We start from the raw sequence: 25,624 nt of genomic DNA, 5'->3' as shown, positions 1-25,624 counted from the left end.
ATATATATATATATATATATATATATATATATCCGTGTGTGTATATATATATATATATATATATATATATATATACACAAAGAATTAAGTTAAGCACCCCCCCCGTTTTTTTACAACCTCGCACATTACAAGTTTGTTGTCGTCAAAACAGTGTAATATACCCATGATATTGCTATATTTTCTGGAGAAGTGATATTATGGTCACATAAAAACATAACAATCATGCCGTTTTCAATATTTTATTCTGAATAATTTAAGGTGAAATTTTTTGGGAATTTTAGGCATATTTTCACCTCAATTTAAGTATGGAGCTATAGGTCCATCATGGACAGTGTGGATGACGTTTATGTTTTCTAACGTACAGTCATTGTTCTGAGAAGACCTCTAGCGATCTTTGCGTCAATAACGTGTGTAGGACCCACGTGATCGGATCACTGACTCAACCCTACGTCTCATAGACCTTGTAAGCCGTCGTATGCGTTGCTGTGGCAGGTTGTTCCATTCCCGATGTAATGCACGTTCCAATTCATCCAGATTGGCTATTGGAGGGACCATCTTCGCAATTTGTCGTCCCAACATGTCCCAAACGTGCTCGAGGGGGTTCAGGTCAGGACTGTACGCAGGCCAGGGGATGGTTGTCACAGCACCTTGCTCCAGCAAGGCTCGGACGCGTCTCGCACGGTGAGGCCTGGCGTTGTCATCCATGAAGATGGGTCTGCTGGCGAGGGTGTGGTCATCGAAGTGCGGGATTACGGTGGTATTCAGGATTTCCTCGGCATATCGCTCTCCGTTGAGGTTACCTCGCACAGTTATCAGGTCCAAGGTGCTGTGACAACCATCCCCTGGCCTGCGTACAGTCCTGACCTGAACCCCCTCGAGCACGTTTGGGACATGTTGGGACGACAAATTGCGAAGATGGTCCCTCCAATAGCCAATCTGGATGAATTGGAACGTGCATTACATCGGGAATGGAACAACCTGCCACAGCAACGCATACGACGGCTTACAGGGTCTATGAGACGTAGGGTTGAGTCAGTGATCCGATCACGTGGGTCCTACACACGTTATTGACGCAAAGATCGCTAGAGGTCTTCTCAGAACAATGACTGTACGTTAGAAAACATAAACGTCATCCACACTGTCCGTGATGGACCTATAGCTCCATACTTAAATTGAGGTGAAAATATGCCTAAAATTCCCAAAAAATTTCACCTTAAATTATTCAGAATAAAATATTGAAAACGGCATGATTGTTATATTTTTATGTGACCATAATATCACTTCTCCAGAAAATATAGCAATATCATGGGTATATTACACTGTTTTGACGACAACAAACTTGTAATGTGCGAGGTTGTAAAAAAACGGGGGGGGTGCTTAACTTAATTCTTTGTGTATATATATATATACACACATATATATATATATATATATATATATATATATATATATATATATATATATATATATATATATATATATATATATATCCATGTGTATATATATATATATATATATATATATATATATATATATATATATATATATATATATATATATGTACATACATACATACATACACACCCTCCTCAGTCATTTTGTTCAGTATGCCGAACATTATTCATTTCAAATCGTCCGCTCTACCATCAGCCAGAGAACCCTCATGCGGACATTCAGGAACATATAGCCAGGTTGGAGCATATTATGTAGAGTTGGTAGGGATGTGAGTGAGGGGGTGTGTGACATTGTGCCTTAAACTACTCTGATTTTCTTTCTTCTCGTAACTATAATATCATTATTGAAACCAGAATGAAGTCGTTTTTATTCAGATTAATTGAGTCATGGATGAACTTTTTCATAACATCATGAAACAAAGGGCCATCATGAATCGATGGACAAAGTGGAGAGGCATTTGGTATCCCAAACAATGCCTTACCTTCCATCACTGTGGCAAAAACATCATTAACAAGTCAAGCGGGCAGCGAAGCCTTTCATTGTGAAATGACCGGTTTGTGCCTTGTGAAGAGCAGAGAAACAGAGGTGTAATTTTATTTTTTAATAGAAGGCGATATACGAGTGCGATTGGGTTTTTGACTTTGAAATGTTTTGTAATGTAACGGTCGTTATGGGATCTTCAGGGAGCATAAACAAGTTGAAGCTGGCAACGTGCGATTGTCTTGCGCCCTCTATTGATCTTGGGAACCGCGCTTGGGAAAGTCGTGAAAACGTACGAGAAGATGGTTGAGGTCCGCGTATCGAAAGCGTTGCAGTGTGTCAGAGTTGAGCTGAAAACTTACTTCTGAAACATGAGGGAAATTGGAAGATGTTCGAGGGTGCAATCTTCTTGCTTAGACATCACACCCCTCACAAGATGCTGACGGGAAGATTGCAGCGCCACTTGTACACCAGGGTCACAGTTCATAGCTGTGTCGAGGTTCGACCGCTTCTACACACACAGGACACAACATCATTCCACTTTTCTCCTGCCTCTGAAACAAACTCCCTCACTCTCTTCAATCCCACTCATCCCTCCAGGTGTTTAAAACAGCTCTTCACCACCATATCTTATCTTCCCCCATCCAAAACCTTGATCTTTTCTACCCCTGTTAATTCACCCCAGATCCACTTTTTTGGGGGGGAAATCCCCCGACTTCTTTCTTTCCTGGAAGTTTTAGCAGTGTCCATGTGTTTTATACCTTTCCCACACCCCCCCCCCCCCTCCACCTTCCCATGCCTCCTCCCCCCAAGCCCTCTCCCTCCCACAGATCTCCTGATGTCCCTGTTCTCTGATGTTGTACTTGTGTGCTTCCCTCTCTCTCTCCCCATCTTGTCTCCCGCTCCCTTTATTGTATGTTTTGTGTGTCCGTTTGTCTTTTTTTGCGATTGATGTTAGCTCTTTCACGAGCCTCGATCTTGTATACAAAAAAAAATAAAAAATGCAGATGGTGAAGCGATGCAAGGAGAATGCAGGCTTTGCTATGAGATGGCAGTCAGTGTTAGCTTTGCCTCGTCGTTCCATAAACTTGTTGGCTTATTATTTACAGAAATGCCAGCGTCAAACTTAAACTTTTTATCTAGGCCTGCCGGCAGACCTTCATCGAGATTGAATAATTGTTTTTTCACTTGAGACTTATCAAAAACATTAACTTTTCCAATAGTCTTTGCACTTGATGATATAGTTGTTGCCTTTTAACACATTTTTTTTCCAGCATGCAGTAGAGTGCAGGAACACTTCTCTACTTTGTTTATAAAACTTGTGTTGCTTTTGGAGTGCCGGAAAAGATTAATGGAATCAGGGAAATGTGCAGAGTGTTTGTGTACATTCTTGTCCACAACAACGAGTTGGGAGAAACTTTTGTGATAGTTTGCAGATTAAACTGTAAAAATTGCGTTTGGATATCATGACGTGCATAGGTCCATCGATCTACCGTTTGCAATGAAGGAAGACAAGATTTGTGTACACGACAGTATTTCCTTTTCCGAATAACGTTTTAAATTTTCATTCAAGGAACTCGATGAGTCCATGATTCTTTTCTTGGAGAAAATAAAGCCGACGGTGCACTTTCAGACGAGGTTTATTGCACAAAAATATTTGCCATCTTCTTTCAAAATTGCTTTTGCAATTTTTACGGTAGACCATTATCATCAACATCAACATACCAAGGGTCGTGCTGGGTTGTTTGCCACATCCTTCCCAGTTGTCAGCCAGGGTAGGAATTTGGAATTTGTTCAGGGTGCCTGCGAAAGACACCGAGGGATCTTTAATGTCCATCAACGATCTGCTGGCAGATGGGTCTTTCTGCTCGGTCCTTCGCCAATGTTCAGAATGCACATGGAAGTGTCGCCCTGCACATGAAACACGAGCGTGACAGTTTGTAGCTGGCTCCACATTCAAACCCAGGCTCAAAAGCTCTTGAGCTGCTTTTCTAAGCTGTCATGCCAGTTTTCGCAATCTACATGGTACAATTATATATCGTCAACCTCTTCCAAACTCTATCAAAATAACTTTGTATCATGAGACAAGTGTCAGCATTATTTAAATTCATACTCGTATTTGCTATGCAGTCTCAAAACTTAATGAAATTTTTGTAGAACACTAATTTCCTCATCTTGCTGGATTCACAAGAGAGTTTTTTTTTTTGTTTAACTGTATATTTTGTTCTTTTGTACTGCATGTTCTAGCTTTGAAACGTATCTATGAAAATGCTTCTTGTTCCTTCAAGAGGCACTTTTTGAAACTTTTTGAAACTTTTTTGACTTTTTTCAAAGACTAGGATAGTGTCCGTTTTCAAGGTTACATTTATGGAAATGTTGAACATTTAATTTTCAGTTTGCGCAAATTATTCACTGGTACGAGCAATTGTTCTCCTGTCTAAAGGTGTTTGACATTGGCCGAGATGTATTGCCATACTCGGAAGACATTACTTTTACACTTCATCAACAAGGTACTGTGGATACACTTCGAATTCAATCTAACATTCTGTTGTACCACCAGGAACTATTATCGGTTTGACTTCAGCAAGTGATTAACTTATAGAATTGTTTCATTCATAATTCAATTGATACCACGTGCGTGTATTTCTTGGGTTGTATTTGTGTGGAGCTCTGTTGTGTTTGATTACGATTCTGCAGCTTTGGGGGTTAAAGGTACAACATGATGCTTCCATCTCCAGTGTCAAATTTCCATCTGTATTAGACGATCGCTTGTTTTTGCCATTTTTTCTGTTGTTATTTATTTATACTTTAATAAAGTTTCAAAGATGCTTGTTTGTTGGTTTTGCATCAGTGTTGTTTCATGGCTTCATTGTATAAAGTAGGAGTTTTCATCATTTATGTGTATGTGCACTCCTGTTTTTATATACATAATCTAGTCTCATGGGAGAAAGAGAGAAAAAGATACAGAGAGAGAGAGAGAGAGGAAGAAGAAGAAAAAAAAGTAAAAGTAAAATGGGAAAACACTGATAGGTCGGGCAGTGGCTGGACACGACAAGTAAGGCAAAGAAGAGAAAGAGGGAAGAAGGAAATCTGCAAGTAAGAGCTTTGGGTTGGGTAGAGTTATAAAGGGGGGCAGAATATATTGTGGGTAGGGGTGGCGGATGACATGAGATGGTGGTGTATCGCTTGCTTGAAGCCCCAGAAGGAAAGGTGGAATTGAACAGCCTCAGGAAAGCACTTTTGCAAACGGGAGGTGTGTGGTAAGCATCATGTATTTGAGAAAGTTGAACAAGGTGGGGATTCTGAGGGCACTAAGTACAGTCAGAGGGCTCAGAAAGCAGAAGGAGAATGGAGAGGTGGTAAAAAAAAAAAAAAAAAAAACAACCTCTGAGGGCACGGAAAAACTTCTGCAAAAAAAAAGGAAAATAATTAGACTCTCAGGGTACTGAACTTTTTTTGGAATTTAAAGTCAAAGTTCGTGGAAGAGGGTATCAAGACACAGCAGAAGCAAAAGAACAGCAGAAAGAGAGGGGAAACACCAACAGCAGGGTCGAAGTACAAGATAGAGGGAGACTTGGACAAATAACAGATGTGGGGAGGTATGAAGGGTCGGCGAGGATTCACGGCTGGTGGACACGATGAATACAGAACAGGTGTTTAAAATAGCTGTTCACCACCATCTCCTATCTTCCCCCATCCAAAACCTTGATATTTTTTACCCCCGCTAATTCACCCCAGATCCACTTTTTTGAAAACACCGACTTCTTTCCTGGAAGTCCTAGCACTGTCAATGTGTTTTATACCTCTCCCACCCTCCCCCCTCCCTCCCCCGCTTCCTCCCCTCCAGCCCTCTCCCTCCCACAGACCTCCCGATGTCCCTGTTCTCTACTGTTGTACTTGTGTGCTTCCCTCTCTCTCCCCATCTTGTCTCGCTCCCTTCATTATGTTTTATGTGTACGTTTGTTTTTTTATGATTGTTAGCTCTTACATGAGCCTCGGTCTTGTACACACACAAAAAAAAAAATACAGAAGTAAACTCTCAGGAAGAAAAAATTGTCGAATTTGGAAGGAGGTGGGCTTGTGGTGGGCGGGGAGAGAGAGGGTTAATGGGGGTAGAAAAGATCATGGCTTTGGATGGGTGATTATCTGAAATGGTGATGAACAACTGGCTTGAAGACCCAGTGGGAAGAATGATATTGAAGAGAATGCAGGATTTGGTGCCGCAGGAGGGAAAAAGAGGAACAAATGAGTGGGGAAAAGTAGTGATTCTGCATTTATTTAGTTTCACCAGAAGGGTGAAACGCTTGATGGTGTACTGTGTGCACCTGCCAAAATCTGTGGAGGACAACAGAAATATCAGAGGATGCAAGACCAGAATGAGTTGGTAGAAGACAGAGAAACCATCGACCTATCTGCGATGGGAAAGTGATAGGCCCATCGGCTCAGCTTCATTGTGTGAGATTCTAATAATCTTAAAGGCCTTCGTTTCCATGGCATCAAGCTGGGTAAGGTATGAGGCAGGGGAGCCAGCCCAGAGGGGACAGTAGTACTCCATGAAGCTGTGGATGAAAACCTTGCAGGTGGGATAGGAGTTTAGGTGTGCCAAAGATGGACTTTGTGCAATGGAGGATACCCAGTCAGCGGTTACCTTTGTAGGTCAACTTTGAAATGTGGTTTGCCCATGAAGATCATGGCTGATAGACCCAGGAGTTCAAGAGTCACTGAACCTCTTTAAGAGGAGTGTTAAGGAAGTGGATAGGAGGGTTTCCCAGACGGTCCGTTCCGATAGTAAGTGAGAGTGTGAGATTTTTCAGGATTGAAAGACATATTCAAAGTGTTTGACCGAGTTGTGATTTTGTCAAGGTCTGGAGAGAGGGGGTTGGACTAGGGGAAATTCTCCGGCTGCAGCCTGCCTATCTGAAAGATATGAGGCCTGTCACGAGAAATGGTGGAATCATCAGCAAATCGATGAAGGGGATTTTCCAGGAAGTCAGAGAGATCGTTGATGAAGATGAGGAATATGACGGCTCAGAACACAACCTTGGAACACAGGGCCCAGAACTTTAGCCTTGACAGGGAGAAGAGATGAAAGGATTCTGTTGAGAGCCACACATTGACTAAGAGAGTAGAGGAAGTTCGTAGCCATGTGTCGAGATGATCTTGGATGCCACAGGCAGAGAGTTTGGAGAGGAGGGTGGGTACCAGACGATCAAAAACTTGAGATATGTCCAGAGAGACAGACCTGATCTGATGCTTGACATTGAGAGCCTCCATTCATTGTTAGGAGAGTAGAAGCAGCATGCCCAAGGTAGAATGACCTTGTCTGAATCCAAATTCGTGATCTGAGATGAGGCCATATTGGAGAAAAGGAAGGATTTCATGTCAAATGTGATGATGGATTCCATGGCCTTGTTGATCATTGGAAGTGAACGAATATGTCTGTAGTTAAGATGATCAGTGTTTGCACCTTTTTATATAAGGCAGTGAAGTTGGCTGACTTCTAAGCAGATGGAAGATTGCCTCGGGCAAATGATAGGGTGAAAAGAGCAGAAAGAGGATTACAAGAGCAGCAAAGCAGGTTCTTAGGAGACGTGAGCTGTTGCTGTCCAGTGCAGGTGCAGGGACATATTTGGAACCAAACACAGAATTGAGGCATTCGGCCTTTTCACGAGGAGTTTTGTCAGGAAATTTGTCATTTGTCAGCTGTGGTGCCATTTGAAGAGAGGGAAGGGGAGAATACAACAGAGGCAGACATAACAAGGTGCCACGAGGTTTTAGAGGAGGGAGACAAGTATGAAAGTTCATTCTTGTGGTTGGACAGATGTTGTTTTCTTGCTGTCCTGAGTGGACACACACAGTTGTTGTGGAATTTTGGAATGCACTGAGATTGCCTTCGGTCAGATTAGCCTTCCAGGAAGAGAAAGCAAGTTGTTTCAGAGCAACTGCCTCATCACAGGACTCAGTGTACAATGGGTGGGAAGAAGGGTAGGATTATAATTGAAGACGAGATGGGATGAATCTGTGCATGAAAGACAGCGGCAATCCGAGTTCATATCAGGGACAGCGGATGTGGGACACCTCCCTATCTGGGACTGCTCCATCTCAATATATATATATATATATATTTTTTTATATTCAATACCTTCTCGAGCATTCTTACCATTAAATAGAGGGGAATTCCGGGAATATTAGTCATTTTCACGAGGAGGTCGAGCCATGCTAACTATATTCTATGTAAACTAGAGCCGACGTTCCCGCTGTGTCCTTTGTGAAGAGTGGGCGAGTTATCGCCGGCATTCAACAAATTCCAAATTCCTGTCAAAACCAGCAGAGAGCAGGACATCAGCGACACAGCCACGCCCTCATGCTTCAGCCAATGATGCTACCCCACAGCCTTGTGCTGTATAGGAACGAAGAAGAAGACCGGAGACAACATCCCTTGCAAAATAATACGATTTTCATTTTTACCTCCGCTACGGAAGGTGGATGGAGGTTATGTTTCACCCCTGTCTGTCTGTCTGTCTGTTTGTGAACAGGATATCCGGATCAGAGAATTTAACTTTTCAATGAGGGAGCTGCGCTCCAACACGAGTCTAAAGAAGTGACGCGACCAAAGACGGAATTCGTCCAAGTTGCTTTATTAAAACAAAACAGCTCAGGTATTCTGACCAAAAGCCCGTTTATCGGGCAGCAATAGGGCTATATATACACATTTATGTCGGGAAGTTTGCCCGGCAAAAGCTATACCGGGCATGCCCGGGTGTCAAGGGCGAGCCTTGGAAAGGCGAGTCTGGACCTGCCCGGGCGTGTTTGGCTGCGGCCTGGCAAGTCGAGGCTGGGCGTGCCCGGGCGCTCTGGACGAGCACTGGAAAGGCGAGAGCGGGCATGCCCGTACGCTCTGGGCGAGCCCTGGAAAGGCGATAGCGGGCATGCCCGGACGCTCTGGGCGAGCCCTGGAAAGGCGATAGCGGGCATGCCCGGACGCTCTGGGCGAGCCCTGGAAAGGCGATAGCGGGCATGCCCGGACGCTCTGGGCGAGCCCTGGAAAGGCGATAGCGGGCATGCCCGGACGCTCTGGGCGAGCCCGGGAAAGACGAGACCGGGCGTGCCCGGGAGGTTCGGGCGTGCCCGGGAACAGTGAGTCCGGGCATGCCCGGGAGAGGCGCGTCTGGCCGTGTTCTGGCCGGTGCAAGGCGATTGTGTGCATCCAGCGGTAACCGCTACACACGCCCCTCCAGAATCGACCTGCACCGGCAGGGTCAATTTAAGGGGGGTCCGGATGACCCGGCCGAAGCGACCGCTGGAGGGTCGTGGGGAGGGGTCCGACGTGGTGGTGGGTGGTCGAGCGGGGGGAACTGTGGACGGGGGGCGGCCTCGCCGCGGAGGAAGGGCCAACCGTGGTGGTCGGTCGACGTCCATGTGCGCCGGTTTGAGGCGGTCCACAGAGAACCGGTCCGACCGGCCGCCAACGTCGACGACAAAGGACTTGTCGCCCCGTCGCAGGACCCGGAAGGGCCCGTGGTACGGCGGCCGGAGTGGCCCCCGGTGCGCGTCATGACGCACAAAGACGTACTCCGCTGTGCAAAGCGCCGGGGGGACGTAGGACTGGGGGCCACCGTGGCGGGACGTTGGCACGGGGGCAAATTGGCGGGCTGCCTCCTGGAGGTCCGAGCGCTGGTGTGCGGCGGACCAGGGACTGGTAGCGTCGGGCACGAACTCGCCCGGGACGCGGAGCAGCTGGCCGTAGACGAGCTCGGCGGCGGACGCCCGGAGGTCCTCCTTGGGGGCCGTGCGGAGGCCCAAAAGGACCCACGGCAGCCGGTCGGTCCAACCGTCGTCCTGAAGGCCGGCCATGAGTGCGGCCTTCATGGAGCAGTGAAACCGCTCGCACAACCCATTGGCTTGGGGGTGGTAGGCCGTGGTGTGGTGCAGCGTGACCCCCAACGAGTGGGCGACCGCGTCCCAAAGTTCGGACGTGAACTGTGGGCCGCGGTCGGACGAGATGTCCGCCGGTGCGCCGAAGCGCGCGACCCAGGTGGCGATGAACGCCTGCGCCACGTCGGCGGTGGTGGTGGAGGTGAGGGGCACGGCCTCCGGCCACCTGGTGGTCCTGTCCACCATGGTGAGCAGGTGGGTGAACCCCCGCGATGGGGGCAGGGGACCCACCAGGTCCACGTGGACGTGGTCGAAACGCCGTGCAGGCACGGTGAAAGGTGCCAGCGGGGCCTGGGTGTGGCGGTGGACCTTGGCCCGCTGGCAGGCCGTGCAGGCGTTGGCCCAGTCACGGACGTTCCGTCGAAGGCCGTGCCAGACGAAACGCGCCGACACCAGCTTCTGAGAAGCTTTCCGGCCCGGGTGAGAAAGGCCGTGGATGGAGGCGAAGATGCGGCGCTGCCAGGAAACGGGCACGATGGGGCGAGGCTGGCCCTGGGAGACGTCGCAGAGCAGGACGGTGCCCTCGAAGGGGATGTCGGCCAGGCGGAGGCCCGTGTCCGCCGCCCGGAGGGCCTGCACCGAGGTGTCGGTGGTCTGGTCGGCCGCCATGAGCGCGAAGTCCACGCCGAGGTGGACCACATTCGCGCTGGCCCGAGAAAGACAGTCGGCCACAGCGTTGTCTTTGCCGGCGACGTGCCGGATGTCCGTGGTGAATTCCGACACGGCGGAGAGGTGGCGCTGCTGGCGGGCCGACCACGGCTCCGTGACTTTGGCCATTGCGTAGACCAATGGCTTGTGGTCGACGAAAGCCGTGAACGGGCGGCCCTCCAGGAGGTGTCGGAAATGGCTAACGGCCAGGAATAGACCGAGCAGCTCGCGGTCGAACGTGCTGTATTTTAACTCGTTCGGCCGGAGCTGCCGGCTGAAAAAAGCGAGTGGCTGCCAAACCCCGTCCACCCATTGTTCATGGACGGCGCCCACCGCGTAGTTGGAGGTGTCCGTAGTGAGGGCGATGGGCGCGTTAAGCACCGGGTGAGCCAGCAGCGTTGCGTCGGCGAGGGCCCGTTTTGCACTCGCGAAGGCCGCGTCCATGGCCGCGGACCAAACGATGTCATGCTTGGCCGGCTTGCCCCGGAGGGCCTCGTAAAGGGGCCGCATGAGCTGAGCAGCGCGGGGCACGAATCGGTGATAAAAATTCACCATGCTGAGGAAGTCTTGTAGGGCCTTGATGTAACGGGGATGTGGGAACGTGGTGATGGCCTCGACCTTGGTCGGCAGCGGCACGGCCCCGGTCTTGGTGATGCGGTGGCCCAAAAGTCAACGGTCGTTGTGCCGAAGTGGCATTTGGCCGGGTTGACAATTAAGCCGTGCTCGCTGAGGCGACCGAACAGTGTTCGGAGGTGGAGGAGGTGCTCGGTGTGGGACGTGCTGGCGACGAGGATGTCGTCCAGATAGACGAAAAGAAATGGCAGGTCGCGCAGCATGCCGTCCATTAAGCGCTGGAACGCCTGGGCCGCGTTCTTGAGGCCAAACGGCATCCTCAAAAATTCGAACAGGCCGAACGGCGTGATGACGGCCATCTTCGGGACGTCGGCCGCCCAGACAGGTACCTGGTGGTATCCCCGTATCAGGTCAATTTTGGAAAATATGACCCGTCCCGCCAAACAGGCGGAAAAGGCCTGGATGTGCGGGATCGGGTACCTGTCGGGGTGGTAGCGTCGTTGAGGCGGCGGTAGTCGCCACACGGGCGCCATCCGCCCCCCGGCTTTGGCACGATGTGCAGTGGTGAGGCCCACGCGCTATTGGAGCGCCGCACGATGCCGAGGTGCTCCAACGCGTCGAACTCGGCCTTTGCCATGGCGAGCTTGGCCGGGTCGAGGCGGCGGGCCCTGGCGTAGACCGGCGGGCCCGTAGTGGGTATGTGGTGCTCGATCCCATGCCGCACTGCGACGGCCGAAAACGTCGGCCGTGTGAGGGCCGGGAATTCCGCGAGCAGGTGAGCGAACTCGTTCGCCGTCGGGAGGGCGCACGCCAGTTCGGTCAGCGCGGAGCTGCTCATCGTGCACGCCAGGGAGCTGAAGGTCTCGGCGTTGACAAGGCGACGACGTTTGACGTCGACCAGCAGCCCGTGCGCGCAGAGGAAGTCGGCGCCCAGCAAAGCCATAGGGACGCAGGCGGTCACAAAGGTCCACTGAAAGCGCTGGCTGCCGAAGCAGAGGGTGACGTTGCGCGGGCCGAAAGTGCATATGGCCGAGCCATTAGCAGCGAACAAAGAGGGGCCGCAAACGGCGTCCCGCCTGTCCTGCTCGGAGGCGGGTATGACGCTCAGTTGGGCGCCGGTGTCACAAAGGAAACGCCGCCCGGACGCTTTGTCCCGAATAAAAAGCAAGTTGCCCGAGTGGCCGGCGCTCATGGCTGGGAATGAACGCCGGCCCGGCCGTTTCCCGAGTTGCCGAAAGTGCACGGGGGTCGGCACGTCCGAGCCTTGTGTCCGAACCTGGCGTGGTAATAACACCATGCCTGGTCAGGTGGAGGCCCCGGCCGTCGTGTCGGAAGCGGTCGGTGCGGCGTGGCGGCCGCCAGTTTCACCGGCAGTTCGGCCTCCAACCGCGCAGGGCGCTCGGGCGTCGTAGACGTCGCCTCGGACGGCAGCAGGCTCCAGGTAGCCACGCCGATGTGTTGGCCCGCCTAGGAGATCTTATCGGCTTCCCTGGCGAGGGCGCGGGGATCGGTGATCGACGTGCCAGCCAGGGCGAGGCGTACCGGGTGAGGCAGCTGGCGAAGGAACAACTCGCGGAACAGAAAATCCGGAGAGTGCTCACCGAGCAATGAGAGCATATAGTCCATGCGCTCGGACGGGCGCGTGTCGCCGAGCTCGGGCAGGTCGAGCAGGCGCCGTGCGCGTGCCGCCGGTGAGAGGGCGAAAGCGTCGAGGAGGAGCGTCCTCAGCGCGTCATACTTGTCGGCAGCGGGCGGGTGCTCGAGGAGGCTCAGGGCGCGGGCCGCGGTGGCGGAACCGAGCGCTGCCACGACGTGGTGGAAGCGGGTGTCGTCCGCGGTGATGCCTCGCAGGGCGAACTGGGAGTCCGCCTGGGCGAACCAAACAGCCGCGTGAGCCTCCCAGAAGGTAGTGTTACGTGGTCCCCTCGGTGAATACCTGGTCTCGGTGACCCCCGGACCGTGAGAGGAACTTCGCCAGAAAGTTGTATTATATATGCGCTTTCGCCACGCAATCCATATGAATTCCACCCAAGAGAAAACTGATGTTCAAGGATATATTTCAATGGTAATGATACCATACAATTTCAATGATACAACCACGGAGATTTTCCCCGAGCAATCCACCATCAACAATTCACAATCCCCAATCAATCCCCTAGACGAGTAAGATGGCCATCTTATATATGTGTGTCCCCTTTGGTACTCACGACCCCCTTTGGTCCCTGTCCCTCACAATGTCTCTGGGCCCCTCCTGACCAAGATGATGGTCGGCTTCGCCGCACTCGGGCGGTTGAACGAACCCCGGGTGGACGTGTTTCCACCGGGCAGGTATCGTACCGGGAACTCCGGCTGCAGCCCCCTCGTGGCCATGCGAAGCGGGTACTGTTAAGCAAGCCAAAAGCCACCCGCCGCTTGCAACGCGTGTTAGGCCTCAACGCGCGACCCGTACGCGTCTTTTTAGACGGTGCCGCGAACGGTGCCAGACGCTGGGTCGGTGCACGGCCCCACGGTAACTTGACGTGTCCACCGGGTATGTACACGTCCCGGTAACTCCTCTCGCCAGACGGGCTTGGGGAACGCCGCTGTTTCACGCGGCGCAAGATCGATGCCACCTCCCGTCGGAGCGGGGCGAGGAAGAAGATTTTTCGTCGCTTCTCTTGACCTCGTGTCTTTCTTCTTCCGTTTCCGGCCTCTTTTCCCAGAAGGGCTCCTGACCCTCCAACCACAACAACCCTTAATCGACTACACATGGATAAGCAAAGATCTGCATAGTAATTCACATAAATATGTAACAGTAGGCAGTTTAAGAGTCACTGCCGTGTCCATGTCGGTAGGTCACCAGTGAGGGAGCTGCGCTCCAACGCGAGTCGAAAGAAGTGACGCGACCAAAGACGGAATTCGTCCGAGTTGCTTTATTAAAACAAAACAGCTCAGGTATTCTGACCAAAAGCCCGTTTATCGGGCAGCAATATATATACACATTTATGTCGGGAAGTTTGCCCGGCAAAAGCTATACCGGGCATGCCCGGGTGTCAAGGGCGAGCCTTGGAAAGGCGAGTCTGGACCTGCCCGGGCGTGTTTGGCTGCGGCCTGGCAAGTCGAGGCTGGGCGTGCCCGGGCGCTCTGGACGAGCACTGGAAAGGCGAGAGCGGGCATGCCCGGACGCTCTGGGCGAGCCCTGGAAAGGCGATAGCGGGCATGCCCGGACGCTCTGGGCGAGCCCTGGAAAGGTGATAACGGGCATGCCCGGACGCTCTGGGCGAGCCCTGGAAAGGCGATAGCGGGCATGCCCGGACGCTCTGGGCGCGCCCTGGAAAGGCCAGAGCGGGCATGCCCGGGAAAGACGAGACCGGGCGTGCCCGGGAGGTTCGGGCGTGCCCGGGAACAGTGATTCCGGGCATGCCCAGGAGAGGCGCGTCTGGCCGTGTTCTGGCCGGTGCAAGGCGATTGTGTGCATCCAGCGGTAACCGCTACATCAAAGTGATTCTTCACCATTGAGTGATAGGGCCAAAAACGATATATGAGATATTTCAAAAAGTTGTGGATGACATGACAAAACTAGGTGGATGAGTTGGGTTGGTGACAAGAACAAGCCGATTCGATTTCGGTTTAGATTCAAATCCAGATCCGGCCTATCAGTGGGATACAAAACAAACTGTTCAACCTGACAGAGCCACAGAGTTTCTAGTTAAATACTGCTATTTCCATTCAAATTTTCCTTCTTTGATCGCTTTTCTTCTGTATTTGTTTGTTCAGTTTCATCCTTTCGTTTGATCAAAAATCGATCCCCAAATAAAATCGCGTTTCTCAGGCTCAATCGACACTGACAAACTCAGATTGTCAGTTATCACTGACAGTTGCCATGGTGTCCAGACTCCTTCAATTTCCATCTGGTTCTTGCGTGGTGACTCCGATCTTTAACGTCCACCAGCCAAAGCTACCAGACGCGACCAATGAGTTCTATAATATGGAAGAACCACCGGCCGATGAGAGTGCGTTTGCTGATGAAGTCATGCGGCCGCCATATTGGGACTCCCTACCGACCGAAAATTCTATCGTCAACAACGTGGAAAGAAATCACTGATTAGCAGGTTTTTAAAGTAAATTGATTTTTTTTATTCTCAGTTTACAAGTCAATGGATTTCTCGTTGAGGTTTATCTATTTAATCATATTATCATCTCAATGAAATATGCAATTTGGCGTCTCCCTGTCTTTTTGACCACGATACACTCGGTCGTTACCAATCTAATCTCAACCAAGCTTGACAGGAGAACAAAGGCTCACATAGAGATTGTGCCGACTTCATTTGCTCCCCTCCCCAGGGGAGTTTTCCACCTTCGGTGAAATCCGCATTGAGGTGTATATCCGTGTTACGATAGCTAATCATGGCGTTTTTCCAAATTAGCTTCTAATACCAACGTAATGACAATAACAACAATTATGATCAGAGTATAATAGCCGGCGAAGCCGGTGTTGTGAATGAACGCATATTATGTTGAAAAGCCAGATTTTTCTGGATCCTTTGAGAATTTCGAAGCTTTGACGCACCAAATCGCTCCATGGAGGCCGCCAACTTGCGGATGCGGAAGTATGCATAAACAATTGCGAAAAAGTTCAAGAGAGGCTTTGGCTTCGCCGGCTCATTGCGGCTTTGCAGTGGGGTCATATTACTAGTACCTGACTGCAAAGCCGCAATGAGCCGGCGAAGCCAAAGCCTCTTGCCACTATTTTACCCATCACTCTGGCATCAGTGGGTTATGTAGTTGGTTGTAGGTAGGTGTAGTAGGTACCGTACCGAGTTCAAAATGACACCATTTGCATTCTGGATGAGATTAAAATTTATTAAATTTTCTTCTTGATTAATTCGGTGAATTCCGTCTCAATTTCGGATATTTCCGGCCGTGAAAAACTATCCCCTACGGCCGCGATATTTCTAAAAAATAATTCTTCGTCAATTTTAGAATATTTGACGCCGTTTTCACCATCCGAAACGCGTAATAAGCTTTTTTGAAATAATTTTTGAAATGCTCGAATCTCATTGGTTCCGGTGTTTGGTGACGATTTTCGTTGAAGATAACGAGGTTGGTCTTGACGTATTTTAATTACAAATTAGAGGTTCATTAGATTGTGAATCAAAGAACGACGGGTGAAACAAACTCCTATTGAACTTTTTTGCAATTGTTTTATGCAAACTTCCGCATCCGGTCGATGGCGGCCTCCATTGCGTGATTTGGTTTTAGAAATATTTTTTCAAATGCTCGAATCTCATTGGTTCCGGTGTTTGGTGATGCTTTTCGTTGAAGATAACCAGGCCCGTGCGGGCCGAGGTTGGTCTTAAAGTATTTTAATAATAAATTAGAGGTGCATAAGATTGTGAATCAAACAAAGACGGGTGAAAGAAACTCCTATTGAACGTTTTCAATTTGTTATGCATACTTCCACATCCGCAATATGGCGGCCTCCATTGCGCTTTGGAAATCTCAAGCCAAGGCATAATCTGGTTTTCGACATAATACGTACGCGTTTATTGACAACACCGGCTTCGCCGGCTATTAATATAGTTACAAAACAATAACTTTAAACTAATAATATCCCCTCTCCTCAAGAGGTTTTTTTTTCTCCATGGACAAATGCCATGTGAAAGTGTACAAATAGCTTAGAATGTTGTTTCATGGACGAAGCATGTACGGGAAGTATAAATATTATAAAACACAAACACGTATGATTACCTTTTTAACAGTCTCTACTGATGTTTAACACGAAACTCAAAGAAATATTGCGGAATTCTGATGTCCTTGATAGACTGGTCGGTATTCTCATAATTGTAAACCCACGGGCGTTTCTTTGAGAAAGTCGGCAACATATCTTTTTCTATGTGTTTTTGTATGCTGAATCCAAAAAACAATGTTGCCAAGCTGAATTTTGAAGTTAACATGCCAAAAATGACCAAATTCAAAATGGCCGCCAATTCACACTAAAAAGCTTATATTTCAGCTACTAAACAATGTAGAAAGTTGATTTTGGTGATTATACCCACATTTTTGGGGACAAAAAAGTTGATTAAGCCAAAATAAATTCTTATTATGGCCACCATCTTGGATTTCAAGATGGCCACTCTTGGAGAATTAATAATAATTACTGGTGTTATGTTACTAAAACTTCAAGAGACACGTTTTAGCAAAATCAATGGTTTATTCACTTTAGAGAATTTGTTGTATACTAAGCCGAGATCTTTAATGAGGCTTTGTTCCATCTTTGTTGAAGCTTGTTTGGTAGGTCTTGGTTGAAGCTCGGTCTGTAGGTCTTTTGAAGCTCGTTCAGTTGTTTACAATCTCCAGTTGGTTGATCAGTTCAACTGGTCTTCAGTTTTCACTCCTCTTCAGTTCACTCTCCCAGTCCACTCTGCTCCCCAATCGCAACTTTCTCTTGGTTTTAAAGCCCCAAACTCCTTTGATGTTGCGGAGCATGCAGGGTGTCTCTGGTTCCCTTATCAAAAACCTTATTTGGCTCTCTCTTGGCCAGCTTTCTATGTTGAGCGACTGAGAGCACTTATTTCTGTTCAAGAGGTCAAATGCTCTGACCTGCTCAGGGAGAATTTGCAGCCTGTGTGCAGTGAACTGAACATAGGCTAATTTTGATAGACAGATGGCGGTCCAAGAGCGTTACACATTTTGTCTGAAATTAACTCTCTCGACCACCTGTTAGCTCTAGTTCTATGCTCTTGGCTCATTGTGGAAAGTAAAACATATTCCACTTTAAACAAGATTACATTGAGATATATTCTAGCAATATTGTCAATATGAATATTTATTCCCTGACACCACCATGGTCAAACAGGTATGATTTATGATTTCTAATATATCAGAACTGGTAAACCATCAAAAGATTAATTCTTGTAGTAATACATCCACTTTTATTCTGCCAAAAAATCTGGCCATGATAACTTTTCACATTTCATTCAATAGTTGTGTGTAGTTATTTTACTATACATATGCAATTCCAGACGTTTATGCAAGTCTTCAGATTTAGGTTTGGTTTATGCATGTGAGGTCTTGGTTAACATCAGCACAGGTACATAGTCCAGTACAAGGAAGTTTTGCTTTCCTGCACTTGCACCAGAGATTTATGCAGCCAGTTTTGCATTGGCAATGAATAATTTCCAAACAAGCTTGGGGAATTGGCTCCAAAGACATAAGGATGGGGACAAGACCATTCTGTTCAATTTGCCATCCCATATCTTCTGGTTTTGGCAGTCTCTGTATGGCAATATTTGCCTGTCGCCACACCATCACCTGAAAGTGCACTCTTTGCATATGGAAACTGAAGGCATCACTTGTTGGTGGCAACTTTTCTGGACTGTCAGTGAGAGCAAAGAGCATATGGCGGGCCTCATCAAATGAATCCACTGCAACCTTGTAAAGCTTGCACATGAAACACTCTGCTAGTTTCATAGCATCACTTGTCTGTTCACCCAATCCAACATTCAAAAGAAGGTCAAAGTGATGCTTAAAGATTTCCCATGCTGATTTTTTTGGAATGGCCATATACAAATGAAGTAGTGTCTGTGCTGGTCAAAGCATGGAATTGAAGAATGGCTTTCTCTGATCCTTTAGGCAGATTCTCAAACACTTCACGCAGTGGTATGTATTTTGGTTTTCTCGCTGTCCCAGCCATCAACCACACTTTGCACATGCAGGAAATTTCATGCAGATGAGCCAGCAGAATAATAAGGACATCAACATCCCTTGAAACAAGAACAATGTTGTCCATAGCCATCTCTTTGCTCATGTGAATGGCATGCAAAATGAGTCCAGTATCCCCTTCTTCACGGTTGGCTGTGAAATTGGTCAAATTGAGACCTTTATTTGAGCTTATGACCCCTTCCTCATCAGAGAAACCACCAGCAACAACAATTGTTTTCTCTTGATCTTGGGTTTGAAGCATCAGTTCATCTGATATGAACTTGGCAAGGTCAGCTTTATTTTCAGGAAGAGCAAGAAAACTTTCCCAATTGTTTGGAAGGGGAACATTGCGATCTTCGATGACTCGACGAACAGCATGAGTACTTCTGTTACGTCTTGATCGTGTGGATGCCTTGATTGATATTTTCCGGTATCTGTCAAATACTACATCGATCCTTTTGTATGCACTTCCTTTTTGCAACACACATTCACAAATGCATCTGCCACATGACCAAATGTTTTGGCCTTGTCTGGCTTTCCAAGTGCTACAACCAGTGCTTGGCCATCAATAAATCAATCCTGATTCTCCTTCAAGTGTGATTGATGGTGGGCAAGTAACATGCTGTGTCAAGACATCGGCCAATATTGACTTTGTACCAGTTCTGAGAGATTTGTTCATTTCACAAAGTGATACTGGTACTGGCATGAGTTCATGTCGTAATATTACTTCCATGTTGACTTCGCGACCACCTTGGTAAGCAACAAGGAGACGGTGCAGGATACTTCGATCTACTTTAAGAATGGTCTGCTTGGCAGTGTTCTTGTCTTGCAACTTTATTTCATACAGGGTTGCAAATGTCGATGCATTATTCTTGTGAATAGGATCTCGAAATTTATACTGTACAACCTTGTACACCTTGCTCTTGATCATGAGGCATGAGTCTGCCTTTGACAAAGACATTTAGTTGTGTTTGGCCATGGTGATATGCAGTTAGAAGAGATATTTCAATGTCACCAGTGGCCATATCCTTCGTTCGTACAATGTTACAAAGTGGTACAATGTTCGTACAAAGTGGTACAATGTTCTGCAGGGTTGAGTGCTGCTCAGATGAGAACACCTTTGCTTGATCAAGCAAGACAAACAAGGCATTTTCATGTTCGTTGTCATATTTGGTTCTACTTGGATGACATTCCTTGTGAACTAGGGATTCTTCAGTGTCCAACTTGTACATCATCCTTGTTTCAGCTGCAATGTGAGATCTCAGATTGTAAGAGAGTGCCCACCTACTTAAAGCAGTTGGTGTTTTGGTGATCCCAACAATCCCTCCACTTCTCTTTCTAGTTGCATTCAACCATTCCCAAATCCCCAAAATTGCAATGAGAGGGATGGCAAAGTGGCTCACTGGAGGTACTGGATGTACTTGGCAGTGATTTTTTAAATCTCTCAATTTTGCCTTCATGGGTGAACTCAGCATAGCAATTTCTGTGCCACACAACTGGATGTTTTTCATCTGATTGAATGTATTCTTCAATACGGTCAATTGCATCCAGATTTTTCACATCTTTTACTTTCCTACGGTTTTGTGCCGCAAGTTCTAAAGTTTGCAATCCTTTTTCTGTTCCAGCATGCAATACATCTTTATTTTCAGAGACCTGACAGATAAGGCATGCAGTGGCTTGTGTGGGAGAAGTCCGTTTTCTTTTCAGGCTTGTACCTTGCTCCATGTTGCAGCCATCCATGACAGTCTGGAAAAGAAAATACATAACGCTACTACTACAACTTTCTTGTCCCCCAAAATGTGGGTATAGCCACCAAAATCAACTTTCTACATTGTTACTCCAGCCAGGGAGTAATGCATTCGATCGTGTCCGTCCGTGTGTGTGTTCATGTGTTTGTGAACAAGATATCTGGAAAAGTTCTGAACGGATTTGGATGAAAGTTGGTGGGATGATTGCCCTTGGGATAAGGAAGAATTGATTAGTTTTTGGTGAAGCTCAGGATAGTATTCCAGATCCAGGAATTTTTGGGGGGAATTTTTTGGGGATTTTTTTTTCTTCTGTTTTACTGCATTAAGGCTTTTATACTTATTCTTAAATGATGTTTTTCTCCTCTGATTCCGAGATAGATCAAAATAAATTCTCTGACAGTTAGGGCCTACTTTATTTTTGATTTAGTTTTTGGGGAGAGGGGATGTTAAACAAAACGTATTATTCCAACTTGACCCACGGCGGAAGTATGCGCTCTACTGAGTGGCGTTCTAGATTAGTAGCTGAAATATAAGCTTTTTAGTGTGAATTGGCGGCCATTTTGAATTTTGTCATTTTTGGGCATGTTAACTTCAAAATTCAGCTTGGCAACATTGTTTTTTGGATTCAGCATACAAAAACACATGGGAAACTAGAACGCCACTCAGTAGAGCGCATACTCCCGCCGTGGGTTTAGTTGGAATAATACGTTTTGTTTATTCACCGTTCAGGAGATTAGCTTGCGCAGACAAACAAACAAACAAACAAAAACTTTCTTTTATATATAGATATAGAAGAATATACGTATATATAATATATAGAAGAATATATAGAAGATAATGTTAAAAAAAAAAAAAGAGCCCTATCTTCCAATGGTAAAAAATCCTTTAAAAAATTCCTGGATCCGGAATAATATCCTAAGCTTCACCAAAAATAATCAATTCTTCCTTCTCACAAGGGCAATCATCCCACCAACTTTCATCCAAATCCATTCGGAAATTTTCCAGATATCATGTTCACAAACACACAAACACACGAACACACACACACACACACACACACACACACACACACACACACACACACACACACACACACACACACACACACACACACACACACACACACACACACACGAGGATTCTTAATCATTACTGATCATTATGTTTGTTCTTATGTCTTTCAGACCGTGTTCATTGTTGAACTTGAAGTTGCAATAAACCGCCAACTGGATTAACAAAGAGAACTGGTCTTACTTACACACGGACGGACACGATCGAATGCATTACTCCCTCGCGGGAGTAAAGATTTGTTGCGGACTTTCTCAAAGAAACGCCCGTGGATTCATTGATTGGCAACTTTTGGAAATATCCGACGTCTATGAGTATGAGGCATTCTTTGCTTTTCACGTCCACCACGAACTAAAGGACCTGAACCTCGATCTACTGTAATTTATATACCCGAGAGAGGATAATAACATAACTTCTTGTCACTCCCGTATGGAATGAGTGTGCTCGTTTATATAAAAATAAGAAAGTTTGTTTGTTCTTTTATGTATTTTGGACCCTACAGGAACCAGCGCAACCAAACTTTGCATGGCCTCCTCTTTCATCCAGAGGAAGGTTGATGATTGTGTTTCGATTAATTAAATTGACCGCAGATAAAACCAGATAATTGGCCTTCAGGCCTCGATCGCGCCTTGTGCTTATACACCGCCTGAATTTTTTTCGCAGGAGAGATCGAGTAATGTTTTCTGGAGATTGTATGTTGAGGTTGTCATGATTTGTTGTTGACAACACAAATTTAATTATTATAGTATTACACGTGCACCTGTTTTTAAAAGATTGCTTTGCACATGGTTATTATTAATTATAGCACTTCCGTGTTCAGGAATCGAGCGAGTATGTTGCTTATACACTGCCTAGGTTATTGGTCCAAGCGCATTTTGCAACGCCTAAGATTGGTAATTCATACGAAACCATAAGGCCAATATTCCCCAATTTGTCATGCAGGAAATATTTATATATGCATATTTCCTTGAAATAGGTGAGGGCGAGATTACCGGAAGTGGGGATACATCCGGATCCGGCCACTGTGAACCATAACAACATGGCTGCGGTTGAAAACAAAACCCGTCTGACACCTTAATGCTATGCTGCACTGCACTGTTCAACACCATTTTATTTTTTCGCTTCAAAATGCCCAAAAGCTGTGTAGGTTTTAGTTGTACTAACCACAATTGGAAACCGGGAGAGAAAAGATCTTATTTTGAACTTCCTAAACGGGAAAAATCCCTGAAAGAAGAGACAAATGGCTGACAGCTATCCACAGGGAGAATGAAGACGGCTCTCACTGGAGCCCACCAAAATCAAGGGTGGTCTGCTCAGATCAATTGATCTGATGAATGAATGATCAAATGAATTATGATCAAATAACCTACACCGTTTCCATAATTTCCGGCCGTAACACGCGCCCTTTTGTGGTTTGTTTTCAACGTATCCAATCACGTGACTGTTGTCGCGAAGGGTGCACAAAACCGGAAGTTACGTAGTTCCGCGGGCGGCTATTCCCAGGGAAACGCCGGATACTTCAGCGAGTGAATACATTTCTCTCCATATACACATCCAACCCACTGAATTGAAAATATATAGAATGACCATTGCCATTCACACCACACAGGTGGAGATGTAGCTACCGGGCGCCATCTTGTTTGGCACGCGATGCTGGGCGATGGTGATTTCCGTCATGCGTTTGCACGTAATTCAGAGCGAAAAGTGATTGCGTTTTTTCACCTTTTGTGCGATCGTTTTTCAATAGGAAACCTATCACAGTCACTACAACACTTTCCTTTATCCTTTCCTTTTCACAAAAAAAAATTCGAGAACAAATATTGTTAATTTGGGAGCGTGAAGAACTCGGGACATTTTCATGAAACTTGCTGTGAAACGTCTTTCCACAACCCTTCCGTAACCGATTGGAGCAGTTTATTGCCGCACAAAATGGCATTTTAACAGTTGTCTGGCTTTTGAAATCTGGGACACGTTCAAAACAAACGAGATCCGCGTAGCGAGTCGGTCGAGTCGTGCTAACCAAGATGGCCGATGGCGACACGGCGGCTGCACTTTTCACGGAGTATGAGCGCTCTATATATTTTCAATTCAGTGATCCAACCACACAGCGACAGACCCTTTAATAATTTTGCTTCATCGTACACCTCGTTAATGAAGTTAATAATTTATGTACAGTACTTAATTTTTTTTCAGTACGAATTCAGTTGATCTCCAGCATGTCAGTCACGTGTCACCCTGAGCAACAACCGTCAACCGCCGGCTTTGTCTCATTGGCCGACCTCCTGCACAGGTTGGACGTGTTACTCATGACGGTGTAGGCCTATTCATATTCATATTCGGTTATTTACTGCAATCCCGAGCTTTCGTAAAAGTATAAATGGAGGTGACTACATAAGCGAGTCTGACAGGATAATATATATATATAAGTAACTAACTGAATGCACCCGGCGTTGTCCGGGTTCTTTTTGAATGAATTTAATCTTCTGTACGTACTTAGGTCTGACGCGAGCCCAGTATCAGTTAGTGCTCAACGATTCCTTGTTCTTTCTTCTGTTTGGGATCTGCGAGAGAGAATTTTGAAAGCATGTGTTGCAATCAGTCAGATATTCCTATTAAGTGCATAAGTTGTACTTCAAGAGAATATTGAAAGAAGAAGAAGATTTATTGCGAAATGGGCCCAGGCCGGCCGAGGCGGCCTCGACCGGCCGCGCCACCTCGCCTATAACCTTCCCGGGGCCGGTCCCGACATTTTTTGTTCCAAAGGTTTCCTCCTATCTTTCATCGTTCAGCAGATTAGTGCGTGCAGACAAACAAACAAACAAACAAAAACTTTATTTTATATATATTATATAGAAGAAGATAGAAGATATATCAAAATAAAAAAACATTATGGACATAATATCTACTAGAGGTGTGTGCAATCATACTAGAGGGGTGTGCAATCATACAAGAGGTGTGTGCAATCATACAAGAGGTGTGTACAATCATACAAGAGGTGTGTACAATCATACAAGAGGGGTGTGCAATCATACAAGAGGGGTGTGCAATCATACAAGAGGTGTGTACAATCATACAAGAGGGGTGTGCAATCATACAAGAGGTGTGTACAATCATACATGAGGGGTGTGCAATCATACAAGAGGTGTGTACAATCATACAAGAGGGGTGTGCAATCATACAAGAGGTGTGTACAATCATACAAGAGGGGTGTGCAATCATACAAGAGGGGTGTGCAATCATAAAAGAGGTGTGTGCAATCATACAAGACGGGTGTGCAATCATACTAGAGGTGTGTGCAATCATACTAGAGGGGTATGCAATCATACAAGAGGGGTGTGCAATCATACAAGAGGGGTGTGCAATCATACAAGAGGGGTGTGCAATCATACAAGAGGGGTGTGCAATCATACTAGAGGGGTGTGCAATCATACAAGAGGCGTGTGCAATCATACAAGAGGTGTGTGCAATCATACTAGAGGGGTGTGCACTCATACTAGATGGTTGTGCAATCATACTAGGGGTGTGTGCACTCATACTAGAGGGGTGTGCAATCATACTAGAGGGTGTGCAATAATACTAGAGGGGTGTGAAATCATACAAGAGATGTGTGCAATTATACTGGAGGTGTGTGCACTCATACTAGAGGGGTGTGCAATCATACTAGAGGGTGTGCAATAATACTAGAGGGGTGTGCAATCATACTCGAGGTGTGTGCAATTATACTGGAGGTGTGTGCAATCATACTAGAGGTGTGCGCAATCAAAGGGTTCCAGATCCCCCGTTGTCCTTGACGAGTTTTCACTGATTCTGTTTTGGAGAGTTTAGGCGAGTTATCTCCGGCACACTGGTCAGATTCCTGCCCCGATTTATTCATATGTGAGTGCAAAATTCCAACGAGAAATTATTTACTTTCTCATTTCCCAAATCTTTTATTTACAGGCTCCTCGCACGCCAAACGTTCGAGTAAAACCCCTGCCCTGGGGATTGGTGGATCGCTGGTTGGAAAATGATGCTGTAGGATTCTCGGGTACGTG

The 25,624-nt window shown here is 46.9% G+C and overlaps 1 protein-coding gene across 1 annotated transcript in view; it reads right to left on the bottom strand.

Moving 5' to 3' along the window:
- Positions 1 to 25,624, bottom strand: part of TMA16 (translation machinery associated 16 homolog) — a 437,797-nt gene that overhangs the window by 345,490 nt on the left and 66,683 nt on the right. The gene's annotated exons all lie outside the window — the stretch shown is intronic.

Source organism: Myxine glutinosa, chromosome 4, assembly GCF_964187855.1.
Source record: "Myxine glutinosa chromosome 4, kmMyxGlut1.1, whole genome shotgun sequence".
Taxonomy (NCBI): Eukaryota; Metazoa; Chordata; class Myxini; order Myxiniformes; family Myxinidae; genus Myxine; species Myxine glutinosa.
Note: the sequence above shows the minus strand (reverse complement) of the source record. Positions and strands in the feature narration are given on the sequence as shown.